This window comes from Nuphar pumila, chromosome 3 (genome assembly GCF_984573655.1).
Source record: "Nuphar pumila chromosome 3, dmNupPumi1.hap1.1, whole genome shotgun sequence".
Taxonomy (NCBI): Eukaryota; Viridiplantae; Streptophyta; class Magnoliopsida; order Nymphaeales; family Nymphaeaceae; genus Nuphar; species Nuphar pumila.
The window spans coordinates 99,977,818-99,997,580 of NC_143251.1; positions in this window are offsets into that span (position 1 = coordinate 99,977,818).

Below are 19,763 nucleotides of genomic sequence, written 5' to 3' on the forward strand. Positions count from 1 at the left end.
AGAAGAAGTAGAAGAAGCTGAGGAAGAAGAAGAAGAAGAAGAAGAATCCGAAGAAGAAGAAGAAGATATCGGAAGAAGAAGAGGAAGAAGAAGAACCAGATCGGAAGAAGAAGAGAAGGAAGATCTGAATAGGAAGAAGAAGAGGAAGAAGAAGAAGAAGAAGAAGAAATCGGAAGAAGAAGAGGAAGAAGAAGAAATCGACTTGCTGTGAAATGGAGGGAATCGGGGGTTGGCGGCCTCCACCACCAGCCGTCACCGGACTGAAGCTCCACCACCACCGGCTGCTGGAGTATAGACAAATAAAGAGGGAGAAGGGGAAGGTAGGAAAGAAAGTAGCCACCGGCGATGAGAGGAAGGTGAGAAGAGAGGGAAAGAGGGGAAATAGGGAAAGTTTGGGCTTGAATGGAAGAGGCGCCTGGTATGTTTCGTTTTTTGGGTTTTTAAAAACCATTCAAACCGGTTCACCGGTTTGTATCAGTTTTATTTTGAAATGCAAACCGGTTAAACCGGTTTGTGTTTATTTTTTCAATTTTCAAAAATCAAAAACTATGTACCAGTTTATTATAAAGTTTTCAAAAATTTAAAAACAAAACTTATTTATGAAGAAACTCAAAAACTATTCTAACTATTTATATTTATATTTAATTTTTTCTTTTCTAAAAAACAAGCACTTAAAATGAATATAAAACTATTTTTCTCCATTTTTTTTTTATTATTTTTTTTATTGAAAACTAAAACTAAAATACTATGTTAATATCAAACATTAAAATATGTACTAAAATATACAAATAAAGCTATTTTTCATACATTTTCTATTTTGAAATCATTTTAGCTCATTTAACGAAAACTAGCATAAACTTGGGTTTTTAAAACATTTTTTTCATAAAATCATGCATATTTTAATGTTAAATCACCTTGAAATATATGCATGATCAGGGTACATCTATCGATATTGCACAGGTCCACCAACCCTTAGTTCATATGGCAGATGTATGATCAAATGTTCCATAACATCGAAAAATGCTGGCGGAAATATCTTTTCTAGCAGACAAACAGTGGTGATGACAGAGTCCTCGAGATTCTTTACATCTGATACTACGACCTCCGATGCGCACAATGTTCTGAAAAATCCGCTCAACTCAGACAATACCCCCCATATAGGCTTGTCTAACATATCATGGAATGCTAGGGGTATCAATCATTGCATAAAAATACGACAGTCATGGCTCTTCAACCCATATAACTGTCCATCGTCAATCTTCACAGCCCGAGCAATGTTAGAGACATATCCATCTGGAAATCTCAGTTGTCTCAACCATTGACATACATGTTTTATTTGATCAGGTCCAAGCACGTACTTTGCCTTTGGTTCCAATACTTTGCCATTATACTCTTTGAGTACCAATTCTGGTCTTTTACATATTAATTTTAAATCCATACGGGCGTTCCGATTATCCTTCATTTTTCCTTTAACATTCATTACTGTATTGAACACATTATCAAACACATTTTTCTCCACATGCATCACATCCAAATTATGTCGTATCAATAGGGTCGGCCAATACGGTAGTTCCCAAAAAATAGATTTCTTCATCCAATTGTGATCCTTTTCAAATCCACGGAAGGGTGTAGGACATCGAGCATCTGTTAATACATCTGGAAAATATCACAATCTTCTTAGAATCTCTATGCCAGACAATCTTGAGGATGGACCTTCCGTTTCAGTTGTGCCTGCTTTAAACACATTCTTTTGTCGTCGGAATGGATGGTCGTTGGGTAGAAATCGATGATGGCACTCAAATCAGCAAGGCTTCCTTCCATGACTCAATCTAAAAGCTTTGGAATCCTCCATGCAGTACGGACAAGCCAACCTCCCATGTGTGCTCCAACCAGATAGCATACCATATGCAGGGAAGTCACTGATTGTCCATAGAATAGTGGCCTTCATGTTGAAATTTTGTTTTTTGTGAGCATCATACGTGGTAACACTGTCATCCCACAGTACTTTTAGTTCATCAATCAATGGCCTTAAATATACATTAAGATTTTGGCCAGGTGAGGTCGGACCAGGGATCAACAGAGACAAGAAAATATTTGGACGTTTCATACACAAGCTTGGTGGAAGGTTGTATAGAGTTACAAATACTGGCCAACATGAGTATGGAGTTGATCTACCCCCAAATGGATTAAATCCATCTGTACATAGACCAAGTGTAACATTTCGCACTTCCATTGCGAAGTTCTGATGAGTACGATCAAAGTGCTTCCAAACTTCAGCGTCAACAGGATGCATGATCCTGTTTTCATCGTGTCGAACTTTATTTGCATGCCATCTCATAAATTTAGCTGTCCTTGAAGACATATACAATCGCTGCAATCTAGGAGTGATAGAAAAGTAGCAGAGCGACTTGTATGAAACTTCCTTTGATCTCGTGCTACCATTGACTTTTGTCTTTGGCTTGAACCGAGGATGCCCACATGACGGGCATGATATGTTGTTTTCCTGCTCTTTGAAATACAACATGCAGTGATTTGGACAAACATCAATCTTTTTGTAACCCATACCTAGAGCGTTGACCATAACTTTCGCATGATAGAAATTTTGTGGCAATTTCTCATCTTTGGGCAACATACTCTTCACAATCATGCACAAACGGTCAAAACATGATTGACTCGAATTATACTCGGACTTCAAATTCATTAGTTGAAGAACTGCAGACAAGATAATGTGACTCTCACAACCGTTCCAAAGTGGCTCATCAGCATCTCTAAGTAAATCATAAAATCTACTAGCTGCATCGTTTGGTGATTCTTCATCTACGACAGTTTTTACATCACTAGAACTCATAGCAGAACCCAGTTCTGTTCCTGCGGCATCAAATATCAAATCCGTATATGGATTATCGTGCACCACATTCACCTGTACATCAAAATTGTTTCTAAATTCTTCTCCATGAAACATCCAGTTCTGATAATCACTCACAAAACCCTTCCTGTATAGGTGATGTCTAACGCTATGAGGTTCTACAAATCGATTATTCTTACAAATCTTGCAGGGACACCTAATCTGACCTGTGAGATCCATTGTACTAACACTTGCCGTTGCAAATTCAATAAACCTGTCAACACCATCCATATATTCATGCGATAACTCATTGTCCACTATCCTACAGTACATCCATTCACAGTTTGCAATCATTTTCTTATGATGTTACGAATAATAGCCTAACGAATTAAAAGAGAACAATCAGAATGCTACGATGAAGAACATATCAAATTTATCATGCAATATATGATGTCATACAATAACAAGAATTTTGATGCATGCATTGATAACTTAATATTTTCATGTGCAAACTATTAATGACACGATACAATCATTTGAAACATGCTTTCATTATACAATTTCACATGGAAGTCATAATCAAATTGAAAGTAACTACATGCAAGCATGGATACAATTACATCAAACATTATAATACATCATAATCATTCATATCAAACAAATAGCAAACATGTACCTGCAACAAACACACTTCAATATCTCACTAACTACTACCATGCCTAGCATGAACTCCGTACTCCAAAAATACGAACACTTCAATATTCATACATTAAAATCATGCTCAGCATGATCTTCGAACTCCAACAAAACAACCCTAAATATCAACAACTAAGTGAGTGTGTGAACAATAAAGTGCTACATCTAATAAATTAAATAACATGTGATACGCTTGCATCACTTACTCACCACGGGTATTTACCCGATTTGCATTGTTTTTGACACTTACTTACCACAGGTGGCTGAGCACGAGCTGGTTTCGTTGAAAAATCTGTACAAAAAAACATTGTTTTAAAATGAAGTCACCACGAAAAAAAAAAAGTTGTTCTGGCAAGGGGTCGACTCCCCTGCTGTTCCGGCAGGGGGTCATCCCCCTTACGGAACATAGGGGGTTAACCCCCTTACAGAACGTAGGGAGTTAATTGCCCCCCTGTTCCGACAGGGGGTCGACCCCCAGCCTTTCCGCTAGTGAGTCGACCCCCTGCCGGAACAGCAGGGGGTCGCCCCCTGCCCGAGCAAGTAGAGGGTTGACCCCCTGCCTGTTCCGGCAGGTGGTTAAACCCCCTGCCAGAAAGGCAGAGGGTTAACCCCCTGCCGGGGTCGACCCCCTGCCCGGAAAGGCAGGGGGCAAGGGTCCCCTGCCAGAAATAGTAGGGGGTTAACCCCCTGCCGAAAAATGCAAGGGGTTAACCCCCTGCCGAAAAACGCGGGGGTTAACCCCCTCCGTTTTTCGGGAGGAGGTTAACCCCCTACTGTTCCGGCAGGGGGTCAACCCCTTGCCAGAAAATGCGGGGGGGGGGGGGGGGGAGGGGGGGGGGCGTCCTTTACCTTTCTCCGGGAGGCGGGGTCTGCGAACAATGGGACCTGCGGACGGTGGGACTGGCGAACGGCGGGAGTGGGACCGGCGAACAGCGGAAGCGGCGAACGGCGAGAGCAGCGAAAGAAGAAAAGGAAAAGTTGTCTGGGATTAGGGTTATTCGAAACTTAGTGACGGATTAAATCCATCGCTAAGCCCACATAAATCAAATTTACGAAACCAGCGATGGACTATACGCCGTCGCCAAGTCCGTCGCTAAGTAGCGACAGACTAGAGTTTGTCGCAAGAGTCGTCGGTAAATCGTGCGACCATAACGACAAAATAGTATGTCGCAAAATCCATCGCTAGATAGCGACAGACTGGGCGACAGACTATATTCTGTCGCTGGTATTGTATGCTTCATGAATTATAGCGACGGATGTTTTTCGCTCGTTAATCCGTCGCTAACTAGCAACGGAAATATTCCGTCGCTACCGTAAGTCGCTAGCAACGTGTTTTCTTGTAGTGAGAGGCACAACCCCCCCCCTCCCTCCCCCCTGTTAATCTATTGTTGTGTCACATAGTCACCAAAAACCCTCATCTTTCCAGTGGTTGTGACTGCCACAACTGCGCACCTTTGCTACTATTCGTAGCATCTTATCCCTTCTATCCATATGTTTTATCATCTCTCCCTTGTTGGGCTTCGCATTAGGCACCTAATACCTAGGCCCCAGACACCACAGCAAGCAACCCTATGCAACCTCCTATCAGCAAACACTCCAGCACAGTGGTTGCATCCCTTGTTACAACCCATGCGTCAGATGTCCCTCTACAGATTCCCCACCTTACCTGTATCGCACTTCTCCACTACTATCTCATTAATGCTTTACTTTTTCCATTATATTCCCAGCCCTACAAGTCCTTGTCATTATCTACAACAGTCCCATTACCTTAAGAACCTACAACACCTGTTGTTCCATGTATATACCCTCGTAGCCCAGCTACTAGTTAGGATCCTTCTGCTATCATATCTGTTGCAGGTCCACTATCCCTGTTACACATGTATATGCACCTCTCCACCACCTGCATGCACCCCTTTGTGCACTTCTCATTCACAACACTATTCAATGTTGCACATTGCCTCTGCACCATCAGCAACACCCAGCCTTCCACAGCAGCACCTAGGCACTTTGCACACCTGCACTACCCATACATTATATACTTACAGCAGCACATGTACACTTGGCATACAGCATTTGCATGCCACTTTCTTCACTTTCTGCACCAATTCACTGCTGCCCACCTTTGTAAAACATCTTTGCTGCAATTACAACAATGCTTCCCCTGCAGATTGTGAATACATTGTCTTTCAATTGCAATTTCCCTAACATACCCTATATGCATATCAGGTGTATAAATGATTTAAATTCTTATAGTCATAGGTACCTATATACATGTGTATATATATGTATATATATACATGTATGAATATATATATATATATATATATATATATATATATATATATATATATATATATATATATATATATATATATATATATATATATATATATATATATATATATATATATATATGCATATAAAGCATGTTTGGACAAATTCCCCCTTCATCGCATATAGGCATCTCAGGATCACTCTTTTCCTTCATATATGAATGTTCCATTGACTAGTATATAAAGTTTCATTCTCTTCCCATGTACATTTTCTATTTTGTGCTAAATTTGATTCTTGCAGGAAATATTTGAGGAGTGTTATTTTCTCTTCTAAGATCAATGTAACTCCAATGTAATAGTTATATGTTAATGAAAATTTACATTTTCTACACTAGATAGAATGAATAAATCGCTTGTTTTTCATATCATTTTCATCTTATTTCTCGAAAATTTCACAAATGGGATCACGTATGGCACGTGCACCATTTTGCAAAATGTAATTAATCCTAAGTTGATGATTTACATCAATGACCATAGTCAGGATGTAAACAAAACTTAGGATTTTTATCTTTTATAAAATAACACTGGATCCTTTTCAAAATTCATCATTTTCTCTTTAAACATTTTTCCTCTATTATCAGAGTTTAGTTTAAAATTAATTCAATACATATATCAATGGCCATAGTCGGGATATATTGAGAGTTAATTTTATTTTAAACTCTATAAAAGCACCAAAATATGTTTTATTCTTCACCTGAATTTAAATATGATTATTATATAATACATTCAATGACCATAGTCAGGGATATATTATATCTTCAATCTTATTTTAATTCACTTAAAGAATAAAATAGGATTTTTCAAATCCAATTTTACATTCTTTATATTCATTCATCATTTAGGATAGAATTGCATCATATTTTCAAAAAAAATCTTTTTCAAAAATCCCAGTGATTTTCTTCAGATATCTTCTTCACTTCTCAAATCAATTTTCAAACTTTTGTAAATTCAAATACCATCTTCAGATTCTAACTTTAAATTCGAAGTCCAATTTGACTTTGAAATTTCAAAATCATTTTTGTAATCAAACTTCAAATCTCCAATTCAATTCAAAATTCAAAACTTCAAAGTTCAATTTAACTTTGAGGTTCCTGATTCATCTTCTGATTCAAAATCAAGTTTATCTTCTTATCTTCAAAATTCAAAATCAGAGTTCGAGATTGATTCTGAATCCCAAAGACTTGACTCTCCCTAAATTTTAAAATCAATCTGGATTTTCAAAACCCAGATTCATCTTCGAAAAGTCTATGAACACCCCAAATTTTTCAAAGTTTTGAAAATGACCATTTTTGCCCCTAAACCTCGTTTTCTGAGAAAATCAAGTCATTTCTTCAGATTCTCTGAATTAAAAATTCATATCGATATATTCAAAATCAACTCCGGATCCGAATCCAGCACTTTAAATCCATATTTCCTCAAAATCCGGATCAAAACCCATTTTTCTGAAGAAATTTTCTCAAAATAGTTTTTAATTCTCAGAAAATTTCTCTTTTGAAATATTTTCGCAAAAACACAAAAAAATTAGTTTAATCTTTGGTTTCTCGTAAAACTTTAGGATTTTATTCTAAAAATACAAAAAAAAAAATAGAAGGATAACACCAAAAACCAAAAAATGTGGAAAAACTTTGAGAAAAAAAAATGAATTAGTTTAAACTTTAAAAGTCAAATTTTTTGCTAAAAAGCCCTGAGAGCCTCTTTTTGTAAAAACTCAAAAATTAGAGGGGGTCTTATGCGAAATGCTCTTTTAGGGTTTTTGAAAACCCTTCGTGAATAAGGAAAGGGGAAAGAGAGCCGCCTCCCTCACTCGGGTATCTCCCCTCTCTCTCCACCGAAACCCTAAAAGCCCTCTTCATCGCCCTTCTCTTTCTCTCTCCTCCATGGTCGATCGCCCGGACCCCGCTCTCCATCACCATCCATCTCTAACAACCTTCTTCCCGAACCTCCTCTTCCCCTATAAAGAAATCGCATAGGGGAACCCTAAAAGGATCCGCCTTCACCTCGCCACATTTTTTTTCTCCTGCTCGATTTCCCATTCTTCCTCTTCTTCTCACTCCCCTTTCTCTAACCTTTTCATCAGTTGAAAAGAACGACCAAGCCACGGAAGTCCTACAGTATATTGCTTCTTCATACTCCCTTCAAAGCTCCTGCCTCAATCCACCATGGCAAAAGCTTGATTAAATCAGCTGGAACACGAAGGAAGGGTTTCCTCTCTGCTCGACCTGGGTTAATCTAGACCCCTGCAATCTACTTCAAAGAATATCGTTTAGAATCCCTACAGCAGAAGGTAAGTGACTCCTTCCTCTCCATTTCCCGTGATTCATCATATTTTGAATATTGTTTTTAATGTTTTTCCCCTTTCCTTTTACTCAGATCTTCTGCAGATTTTTTTTTCTCTTCTCATTTTGTTTTGATTTTTTTTTTTTTTAGTTTTCTTTTCTTTCTTTTTTTTTTCTTTTCTCTTTTTTTTAGCGTTACGAGTGGGATCGACCTGCATATAGCAGGATCGACCCCCCCTTCCATTGCTACAACAAACGAAATCTATCGATTCCTACATCTAATTCTTTTTGGGTTTTATCACCCTTTTATTTTCTATGAATCCATTTGATATTTGGGTAGTGTGTCCTATGATGGTCTTACCCTAGTACGTATTGGTTTTAAAATGCACATCAGGTCCATTGTCGTTCTGTTTCATTCTCACTGCATCAATCACTTTTTCGTTACGTTTTGGACATGCAATTTACCTTGTTCATTGTTCAAAATATCAATATCATCAAATATTCGTTGCTTGCGTTGATTTCATCGAATATTTTGGCCATCCTTTTATCATACAGGCCTTCTCTTGCCTATCTAGTGTCGTGTTTTTCTTTCTTTTTTTTCTGTTGCAGGAACAAAAGATTTCTGATTATGCTACTAAATTGGGTTATCATGCATTCAATAGATAATGTTGCAGCTTTATTTTTTTTTATCCCTTTTTTCTATATAAAACAAATCGCCATATTCTCTGGGGTTACACCTATGACTGTTTGTGATTCATTGGTATGAAGTATGATGCCCCACAGTCAATTGTGACAATAGTTGGGATGCACAACAAGGGAATGTGTATCTCACGGCTAAGACCCTAATTAAGAATACGCAATGTTTTACTGGATTTGAAAGTCATAACTCTTGTTGCCAAAAATTCACATTGCAAAGGAGCAGCAATATGGATTCACCTGCTAAAATTTACATTCAATCCTCTGCAATTCTGGTTTGCATCCCTCGACACTTCATTTTTTTTTGCTCTCTAATAGTCATCTGTTTGATATTTAACTCTGTACAAATCAGCCTGCAGGATTAAGTTTCCCAGCAAAGTGAATTGCCGCAGGTAATCCATTTGATAGGTTAGGCATGTTGTGACACATTCAGAAGGACATCAGGCAAAAGGAAGGATTCCCAAGGAAGGAAATTCCCTGTAAGATCCCACAAGTCATAATCAAATTACCTAATACACTAGAGCCCTGAGCCAAGGATCTGTTGACATTTGGTTTGACCCTACGTGAGCTCATATTTTCATTCAAAAGGGTAATATCAAATTCTATATATAAAGGTTAGTCTTCTAAATTTAAGTTCACCGTTCTAAATTCTGTTTTCTTTCTAGTTATGTAGATCAGTAATCTCCTTCTTACTATGACTATGGCCTTTTTTTTTTTTTGGCAGAATCTTTTGATTGATCATGTAGCTTTTCTTTATTTCCTAAGATTATAACCATTTTATGAGCTTAATTCATGATTTGAATCCTTTCATCATATGCTGCATCTATGATAAATCTCTGTAGTTACAAGTAATTTTCTGTTTGTAATTGTACTTACCTTCATTGCTTTTAATTTTCCTGTTTTAATTGCCCTCTCTTAGCTTTAATCTTCTGCTTGTGTACTTCAGTCATTGGTTGACGCCTATACATTCTTTGCTCGAGCATACTGATGTTTGCTGCATTTCTGGACGATGAAGCTATTCATGACATATGCATACGTTCTCTAGATATCAAGAGAATCCCAGACCAATCTCATCCAAAAATTCATTTAGTGCTTTCTTCATAAGCACTAGTTACCTCTGTTGAGAGGTCATATCGTGAGCAGTTGTCAGCTCCTGAAACAACCAACGCTGGTTTCTGAGCCATCCAGTATGATGGCCAACTATGATCCAAGGCATGGAAGACATATGGCTTGTTGTTCGATATATCATGGTGATGTCGTTCTCAGGAATGCCAATATTGTGGTGGCAACCCTCTGAACCAAAAGAATTGTTCAGCTTGTGGGCTGGCCTCCCCCCCCCCCCCCCAACTGTTTTCAAATGTGGGATAAATTGTCAATTTTCAGCACACACTTTCCTGTACTTTATATCATATCCACAACATTTTCATTTACAGCATGCCTATATATATACCTCCAGCACATCCTTTCTTTTTTTTATTATTATTATTATTATTGTCCTTTTTTTTAGCACAACACCAGCATCACAACAATCTTATCCAAATATGGTGCACCTCAAAACCTCTCAGCATATGCCACTGTCACACACACTTCAATTCAATTTCTATGTATTACCAGCCATCTTTTTCTCTTAACAGCACCACCTGCAATTCCTGCGACCAGTTGCACAACAACCCTTCATCAATTGTCTTTACACAGCTATATCTTATATGCTATTATCCCCGGAAACCTATCCTTCCAGCTGCTACACTCACCTTCATTATCTGTTGTCCACTTTACCAATCACATTTTTTTTTAGGTTCATCAATCCTTCACAAATATCCGTTATAGCCACATTACAAGCTCTTCACCCAACCTTCCAGTTGCACATGCATTTGTGTCATTCACCATCACACTCTACACCATGTTAACATTATACCCTTATTCATAACTATCACTTCAGCTACACATAGCAACCCAACTGGTCATTCACCTGCACCAAACATCATATAGTAACACTTACCCTTTCTCACAGTGGTTACTTCAGCTACTGTGACCCATACACCACACAATGCACCGATCATACATGTATACTTTTCTGCTAAAAGTGCTATTCCTCCATACCTATAGTCATATTCACTTCCCCCACACCTTAGCACATCTCTCCATTGAATATACCCCTAGATGTATATATGCCTATACATAGATATATACATTTATGTGAATATACCTATATATATATGTATATATATGTATGTAGGTATATAGATATCTTTTCCATCCTTTTATCATCATTTGATTTTCATATATATATATATATATATATATATATATATATATATATATATATGATTTTCCCTTTTACTAACCTGGTTGTTTTACAGGAAATATGGAAAAGATATCATTACTTAGGGTTGTACATTTGATTTTATCCATTGTAATAATTAGATTGGAATAAAAATTTACATTTTCTGCTTTAGGTAGAATGAATGAGCATTGTAAATACCATTGAATCACTTGTTTTTCATGCATTTTTCCTTCATTTCTCAAATTCTCACAATGGTAAAACACGAATGGCACGTGCACCATTTCGTAAGAGGTAAATTAATCCTAAGTCGATGATTTACATCAACGGCCATAGTCGGGATGTAAACAAGACTTAGTATTTTTATCTTTTATAAAATAACACTGGATCCACACTGGATCCTTTTTCAGAAATCATCATATTTTCTTTAGATATTTTTCCTCTTTTATCAGAATTTAATTTAAAATTAATTCAACATGTATACCAATGGCCATAGTCAGGGTATATTGTGGGTTAATTTCATTTTAAATTCTATAAAAGCACTAAAAATGTATTTTATTCTTCTTTTGAATTTAAATATAGATTATCATATAATACATTCAATGACCATAGTCAAGGATGTATTATATTTTCAATCTTATTTTAATTCATTTAAGGAATAAAATAGCTTTTAAATTCCAAATTTCAAACTTATTCAAATTCATTCATCATATAGGGCAAAATTGCATCATATTTTCAAAACTTCTTTTTCAAAAATCCCAAATGTTTCTTTTTTCATCAGATCTTATTCAAATCCAATTCTATCTCATGTCGATATTCAAAAATCCAAATTTAAAAGTCCAATTTGACTTTGAAATTCCAAAAATCATTTTCAAAACTTCAAATTTCCAACTCAAATCAAAATCCAAATTCAAAGTTCAATTTAACTTTGAAGTTATCTTTGATTTCAAAATCAATTTCATCCCCTTATCTTCAATCAAGGTTTAGATTTGAATCTCAAGTTTAAAATTTGGGTTTCTAAAAACCAGATCCATCTTTAAAGGTCCTATTTGGACTTCTCAAAACCCAAATCCAAAGTCCAATCCTAGTCTCAACTTGGATCCAGATTTCCAAGTATAAACTCCATTCCACTTCGGATCTCCAATCACAGATCCAAATTCCATTTAGGGTCCAGATCCTCATTCTACCTTTGGGTCTCAGATTCAGATCCAAAATTCCAATTCTTAGGATTCAGATTCCAACTCTACTTTGGATCTCAGACTTCAGATCCAAATCAATTCTAGGATCCAGAACCCAATCCTACATTGGATCTCAGACTTCAGATCCAAATCCATTCTAGGAACCAGAATCCAATCCTACATTGGATCTCAGACTTCAAATCCAATTTCGTTTAAAATCCAGAGTCCGACCCTACCTTGGATCTCAGATTTCAGATCCAAATACCATCTTGGACTCCAAATATTGAATCCAAATTCCATCTTGGTTCCAATTCATTTGAACCAATTCCATTTCGAGATTTCAAATCAAATTCCCATTTCGGATCCTAAATCCAAAATTCAATTTTGGACTCTATTTAGAATCCAGACTTTGGATTCAAATTCTATCTTGAAATCCAACTTTTTAATCAATCCTATTTCTCAATTCTATTTAGATTTCCCACATTTCATTGTGATTTCAAAACTTCAAAGTTAGAATTCAATTCCATTTCATTTCTATTCTGATTCAAAGTCCATTTATGACTTTAAAATTTTCTTTCTTCTTCTTTTATCCTAAAACTTCAAAATCATTTTTCCAAAATCCAGATTTATTTTCCCAAGCTCCTGATAATTCTAGAGACTTAGAACTTTTCAATCTTAAGTTCTAAATCATTTCTTCACTTTATCAGATTCATCTCAGAAATACTTGAGAATTCTTCAAAAACACTTTCAAAAGAGCATACATCTTTGCATTTGCACAAGCATGATTCTTTGTGCATCCAGACTTAGGATAAATACTTAGATAATTCCTTAGTAAAATAAAAGGCATTAATTCGACCCTTGGTTTGATTACCCCTGGTAAAGGCGCCAGGAACGGTCGAACCTCGTACCGACGAGCGGATCCCGTCTCCCAGTTTTCCCGCAAATATTTCAAAAAAATAGAGGCGAGTTATTTCAAAATTTGTCTAAATTAAGGTCAAGTGAGACCCGCAAAAGAGTTCCTCTCCTTCTTTTCTCTTATTTCTTTTCTCTTCTCTCTTTCTTTCCGTTCTTTTATCTTTTCTCCCTTCAAAAAGGAAGAAAATAAGAGGTTGGAAAGGAAAAGAGAAGGAAGAGAGAAAATATTACGAGAGGAAAATTTTGCGATGATCACAGGTTTGGCGACCGTGATGGGACTCATCTCCGTCCGATCGAATTTATGCCTTTTACTTTGCTTTGATGTTATCTAGGTCTTTATTCTTCAAATGTCAGCTTCATTTCCATGCAAACCTTAGGAGCCTAGACTCTGTCCTAAGCTGACATCATTTGCATATAAGATTTAAGTATGGTTTGGTAGGATGTGATCATCATAAAATTTTTCCTCTCTTGTTGGTTTCTCTCTCTTCCTTCTCTTTTTCTTTTCCAACCTCTATTTTCCTCCTTTTTGAAGGGAGAAGAATAAAAGAAAGAAAAGAAAGAGAGAAGAGAAAAGAAAGAAAGAGAAAGAGAAGAGGAACTATTTTGCGCGGTTTCACTTGACCTTAATTTGAAAATATTTAGCAAATAAGTCGCCTCCATTTTTGAAAATATGCGGGAAAATGGAGAGACAAGATTCGCTCGTCGGTACGAGGTTCGACCGTTCCTGGTGCCTTTACCAGGGGTAATCAAACCAAGGATCGAATCTATGCCTTTTTGCTTTGCCTAGATATAATCTAAGAATTTATTCTAACTCTAAATGCACAAAGAATCATGCCTGTGCAATGCAGGGATGTATGCTCTTTTTGAAAATTGATTTAGAAATTTCCAAGTATTTCTGAGATAAACTTGATAAGGGAGTGAAGAAATGATTGAATCTAACTTAGAACTTGAGATAGATCAGAGTAGTTCTAAGTCTTTGAAATAAATCAGGATTCGGAAGAATAAATGAGAAGGAATGGCTTGAAGTTTTAAAACGAAAGGAAATGAAGTTTCAAAGTCAGAAATGGGCTTTGAACTTTGAATTTGATTTTAGGAAAGGAAATGAATACTTGAATTTAGATTTTGAAGTTTTAAATTGGAATAGATTGAGGAACTCAAATGGTATTTAAGAATAGAAATTGAGTTAGGGAGTTCAGATGAGATCTGAAAATGGAATTGGATTTGAAATCTAGAATTGGGAATGGAGTTGGATCTAAAGATGGATTTAAAATCGGAGATCTGAGATCCGAGATAAAATTGGGTTCTGAATCCTAAGATGGGTTTAGATCTGAAGTCTGAGATCCAAATGTAGAATTGGGTTCTGGGTCCTAAGATGGATTTGGATCTGAAGTCTAAGATCCAATGTAGAGTTAGGTTCTGGATCCTAGAATGGATTTGGATCTGAAGTCTGAGATCCGAAGTAGAATTGGACTCTGGACCCTAAGATGGATTTTGGATCTAACGCCTGAGATCCAAAGTAGAATTGGATTCTAGATCCTAATTGGAAATCGGATCTGAAGTTTGAGATCCAAAAGTGAAATTGGACTCTGGATCCTAAAGAGGAATTGGATCCGAAGTCTAAGATCCAACATGAGTGTTGAATTCTGGATCCTAAAGAGAAATTGGATCTGAAGTCTGAGATCCAAAGTGAGTGTTAAATTTTAGATCTTAGAATAGACTTGGAGTTAATTTCAGAAGAGGAATCATGAATTTCTAAGTCTGATTTGTATTTGGGAAAAGGAATTTTAGAAATTGAATGTTGAATATACAGATGAATCCTAAGTCACTTTAGTCCTGGGATTTGAAGCTTGAAATGAATCAAGAATCTCAAAGTTAAAATTGAACCTTGAGTTTGATTGGAGCTTTTGAAAATGAATTTGAGTTTTCAAAGTAAAATTGAACTTTGAAAATGAATTGGGATTTTTGAATATGAAATGAAATTGAAATCTCAAAGTTAAATTGGACTCTGAGATGGAAAATGAAATAGAATTGAAAAAGATGAATAGGATTGAAGATTGATTGAAGAAAGTATTTACATCACTTGGAGTTTCGAAAAAGTAATTTTGAAAATATGATGCAGTTCTATCCTAAATGATGAATGAATTTAGAGAATTTTGAAGTTGGATTATGAAAAGCTATTCCATTCTTTAAATGAGTTGAAATAAGATTGAAGATATAATACATCCTTGACTATGGTCATTGAATGTATTATATAATAATCTATATTTAAGCTCAGGTGAAGAATGAAACACATTTGGTGCTTTTATAGAATTTAAAATGAAATTAACTCTCAATATACCCTGACTATGGCCATTGGTATATATTTTGAATTAATTTTAAGTTAAATTCTAATAAAAGAATAAGATATTTAAGGAAAATATGATGAATTTTTGAAAATGGATCCAGTGTGGATCCAATGTTATTTCGTAAAAGATAAAAATCCTAAGTCTTGTTTACATCCCGACTATGGTCGTTGATGTAAATCATCAACTTAGGATTAATTTACCTCTTATGAAATGGTGCACGCGCCATTCATGTTTCACCATTGTAAAATTTTGCAATAAAGGAGAAAAATGATATGAAAACAAGCAATTTCTAATATATATGCATGCTCATACATTCTAATCTAAGACAGAACATGTAAATTTCTCATTATAGTCCAGCTATTACAATTCGGAAATTGAAATTACAATCTCTAAACTAGGAAAAAGAAATGACATTTTCCATACATTTCCTGCAAAAAGATAGAGTTAGCATAAACAAAAGAATATATACATAGAAGGAAAAAGAATATATACATTAAGATGCAAAATAATGGAATATCTACTCAATGCCAGAGAAAAAGATGTTTCATGAGATATCACAATGCATATGAACCGGCCATTATGAAGTTTAGAAAAGAATATGCAGTTATAATACAATCCAAGATCTAAAATGCATAATTATGCCTAAGGTAGATTGTCCATGAATATGTCGTGCCATAACATATCAAAAAAAAAAAATGAAGCAACACGGGATGCACTGTTATGAAATGATGACAACCAGTGTAAATGGTGCAGACTTTGAAGATGGTTGGGATGGAGATGTAATGGTAGGTATGAGATACTACTGCGGGGACAGGTGAAGGTACAACAAGAGGGTGCTGGGAGTTATTGATGCAGGCAGCTGGGTGATGGGAAGTTTGTGCACATGTGGGCAGGAACTATAAGATGTAAGTGTATGATGTGTTGGATTGGGCTGCGGAATGGAAGCTATAAATTGCGTATGGATGACATACAGTGATGATGTGCTGCGTGCAGGAGGTGAGGAAGGTGATATTATGCACGTATTGTATGTAGTGGAAGTGAGGGCAACTAGTAAAAGATGGTGCAAATAATGACAGATGGCTATTGATATGCAATATGAAAGTGCAGAAATGATGAACACAAGAGATAATAATGCAGAAATTATCATGGAGATTAATAAATAAGAGCTGGCGGTAACTTAGATTCACGAAAACATTGATTCCTTCACCTGGTTCTCTGCAACAGATCGACCTCAGCATGCACAGCAGATCAAATCATTCACTCCGCTTAACACATCACAGCGAGTCAATAGGTCACTCTCAGCGGCAAGCCTATAAGCAGCAGGTATATTTCTGCAAGTTGGATTCTGTAGATCTTAACAAGTGGCTTTCCAGCATCCTTGCCATGTTTAGTTTTCTGTACAATCCTTACAGATTTACGTCAGTTGCTAACTTGGTAATATTCAAACAAGCCCTACAACGATTAACAACCAGTAGCAACCACCAATATAGATGATGTTTGAAAAAGAACCTGCAGCTAAAGAAAATCATGAGCATATCAAACCCTATATACAAATGATGACATGAACATCAATAAGCACTTGAGCAGCGAATATTAATATCCACAGTCAAGCTGCAACATAGCGAATTCATTAACACATTGATTCCCGTAAAAGAAAAGGATTATACAGTAGGTCAAGTTTTCTTTTTACATGCCAAACTTCTGATTCAGAAGAGACAGAGAAGCTTCACTCTGTACCTCAGGGGGGGGGAGGTTCTTGATCAGTATATGCAAGCATAAGCGGCACCATGGGAGGTTGGGACTGCATTCCCATTGAACTGGTCATTTGTTTTAGCAATAAACAAATTCAAAATGGAAAATTCCCAGATAAAAGAGGGGGCACCGTTCAATAGCAGGTGGGCAATAATTCTATCCTTGTTAATTTCTGATATGAATCCAACAATTTCTCATACCATCTTTGAGGATAAACAGTAAATTGCACAGAAAAATCCTGAAGAATTTATTATTCCTGAACAAGTTATACAATGAAAGTCAACAATAAATTTGAGACTTCTTCAGTCAAGATGGACCCATCATACCGTAAGTATCAAACAGCCAGAACTACAGGAAACATCAACCAAGTGGAGTTCAAAATAGAAGAACTCAATAATGAGCATATTAAATACACACATTTCCTCGAAATGTACACAGCATACGAAATTCTCTTGGCAACAAAAATTTAAACAGTGACAACTTCCAGGTAAGCATAAAGAATAGCATGAAATAAGACCCACATATATTAAATCGGACAGACTGTTCCTATATGTGATAGGCTGATGCTACTGAAATAGGATCATTCAAATAAACATCAGAAGAAGGTCATGGGACTGTACCTGTAGATTGATCAGATTGGAGTATGAAGAGGCAAAGTTTTTCTATAAAATAAACCTGTTAGCTACAAAACTTCAGTGGTATTTAAATGAAAGTGAAATAAATGATCTGTTACAGTGGAAGTCGCCAGTCCATAATAACCAGAAATGCGATGATCACAGAAAAGAAAAAAATGAAAACGAAGATATGCAACAGTGATTATGTTATATGTAGAGTAAGGAAATAATGTGATCACAATGTAAATGGGGTGAAACGGGCATGGATGGACAATGATAACTCCAGACAACTTTGTTCAGGATGGTAATGCTTTAATTCCTTCATATTTCATGCCTTCCGTGTCGTCCTCATCAAGGCTATTCTACAGAACATTAGCCCATAGTATCTTCAGTGGCACATCCTGTTAGCAGAAATGGGGTAGAGCAAACTGTATTGAACCAGAAATATGAGTACAAGACAATCCAAAAGATGGCCAAAAGGACTGGTTGGGCCATGGCCATTGCACTTGAACCTTGACTGGTCCACTTTTTATTACAGGAATTGAACGACATCTTCATATTCTCACTGTCATTTGATGGATGATCAACCAAACCTTTGGTGAAAACATCTCTGGCGATATGGCCAGAATTCCCTACAGATAAGTGCTGGCCTTATAGAAGGCATGTATTAAGCTTTAGATCATGAAGCAACACCTTCTCGTTATATGGAAGACCACCACATTCAACCATTTTTCTATCTACAATCTCAATGCCATTCTATGCATATATATGTATATATATAAAAGAAAAAGAAAACTTAAGACCAAAAGATTTCGGCAAGGTAAGCCGTAGCGCAGGATAGCAAATGGCATGACTCGAAAGTTCTGGAAGCATATTTTGTGCCATCCATAACCCAAATCATAACAATAAAACCATACTATTTTTTTTTTTGTAATTTCCGAAGTGCCCAAGGCTAAGAATATAGATGTGGTGACATAATATATGAGAAGTATGTAAAGGGACCAGAGTGACCTATAAACAAGGGTACAGAAACCACATAAACAGCAATTCAGAATGAAATTGCTGTTTATGTGAAACCCACATAAGGAGATGGATGATGCATTAAATTGAAGAAATACAAATGAGGAGGGACACAAAACAGTAATTGCCACGAATCTAAGGTAACAGTCGAAAAAAATACCAGAACAGGCAAAACATCAAACGAACCAGTATTCAAACATTAAATATAAGTAAAAGAAATTTTATGAAAGAGAAATTAACGAAGTGTTGGAATGGAAATATCCTGATTACTGTTGCATGAGGTGGGTTGAGATTACCATAAGCAACTCAAAACCACCAGTGATGCGTTAATGGGGCCAAAACAAACAAACAGAGAGAATAGATAAAAAAAAAAAAAGAATGAACTACAGAAGTAGGGTAAAACTCTTACTTGCCTTGAAAGGGGAAATCGAGAACCAGAGGAGGCGATGAGCCTTTTTTGTATTACTGTAGGCTTGACTTCCGAAATAGATCGTTTGAAGGAGTGATCAATCTTCAGTCGCTTGTAGTGGATATCTCAGAGAGCCTGGAAATGGAAGATGAGGCGGAGAGTCTTGTAGATGAGGGTAACTGGGGAAGAAAATGGGCGTCTAGAGGGAGAAGGCCGAAGGCTCCAAAGGAGAAGAGAGGGATGAAGGTGATCAATATGAATGGCTGCTTAGTAGATGGAAAAATTGATCGAATGGATGATAGTGGAGAGGTAGGAGACGGCCCATGAAGGATGGAAGGGTCGAAGATGGGTCAATGCGTGAAGGGAAATGGGGAGGTGATAACGGATGCCCTTATGGGGCTTC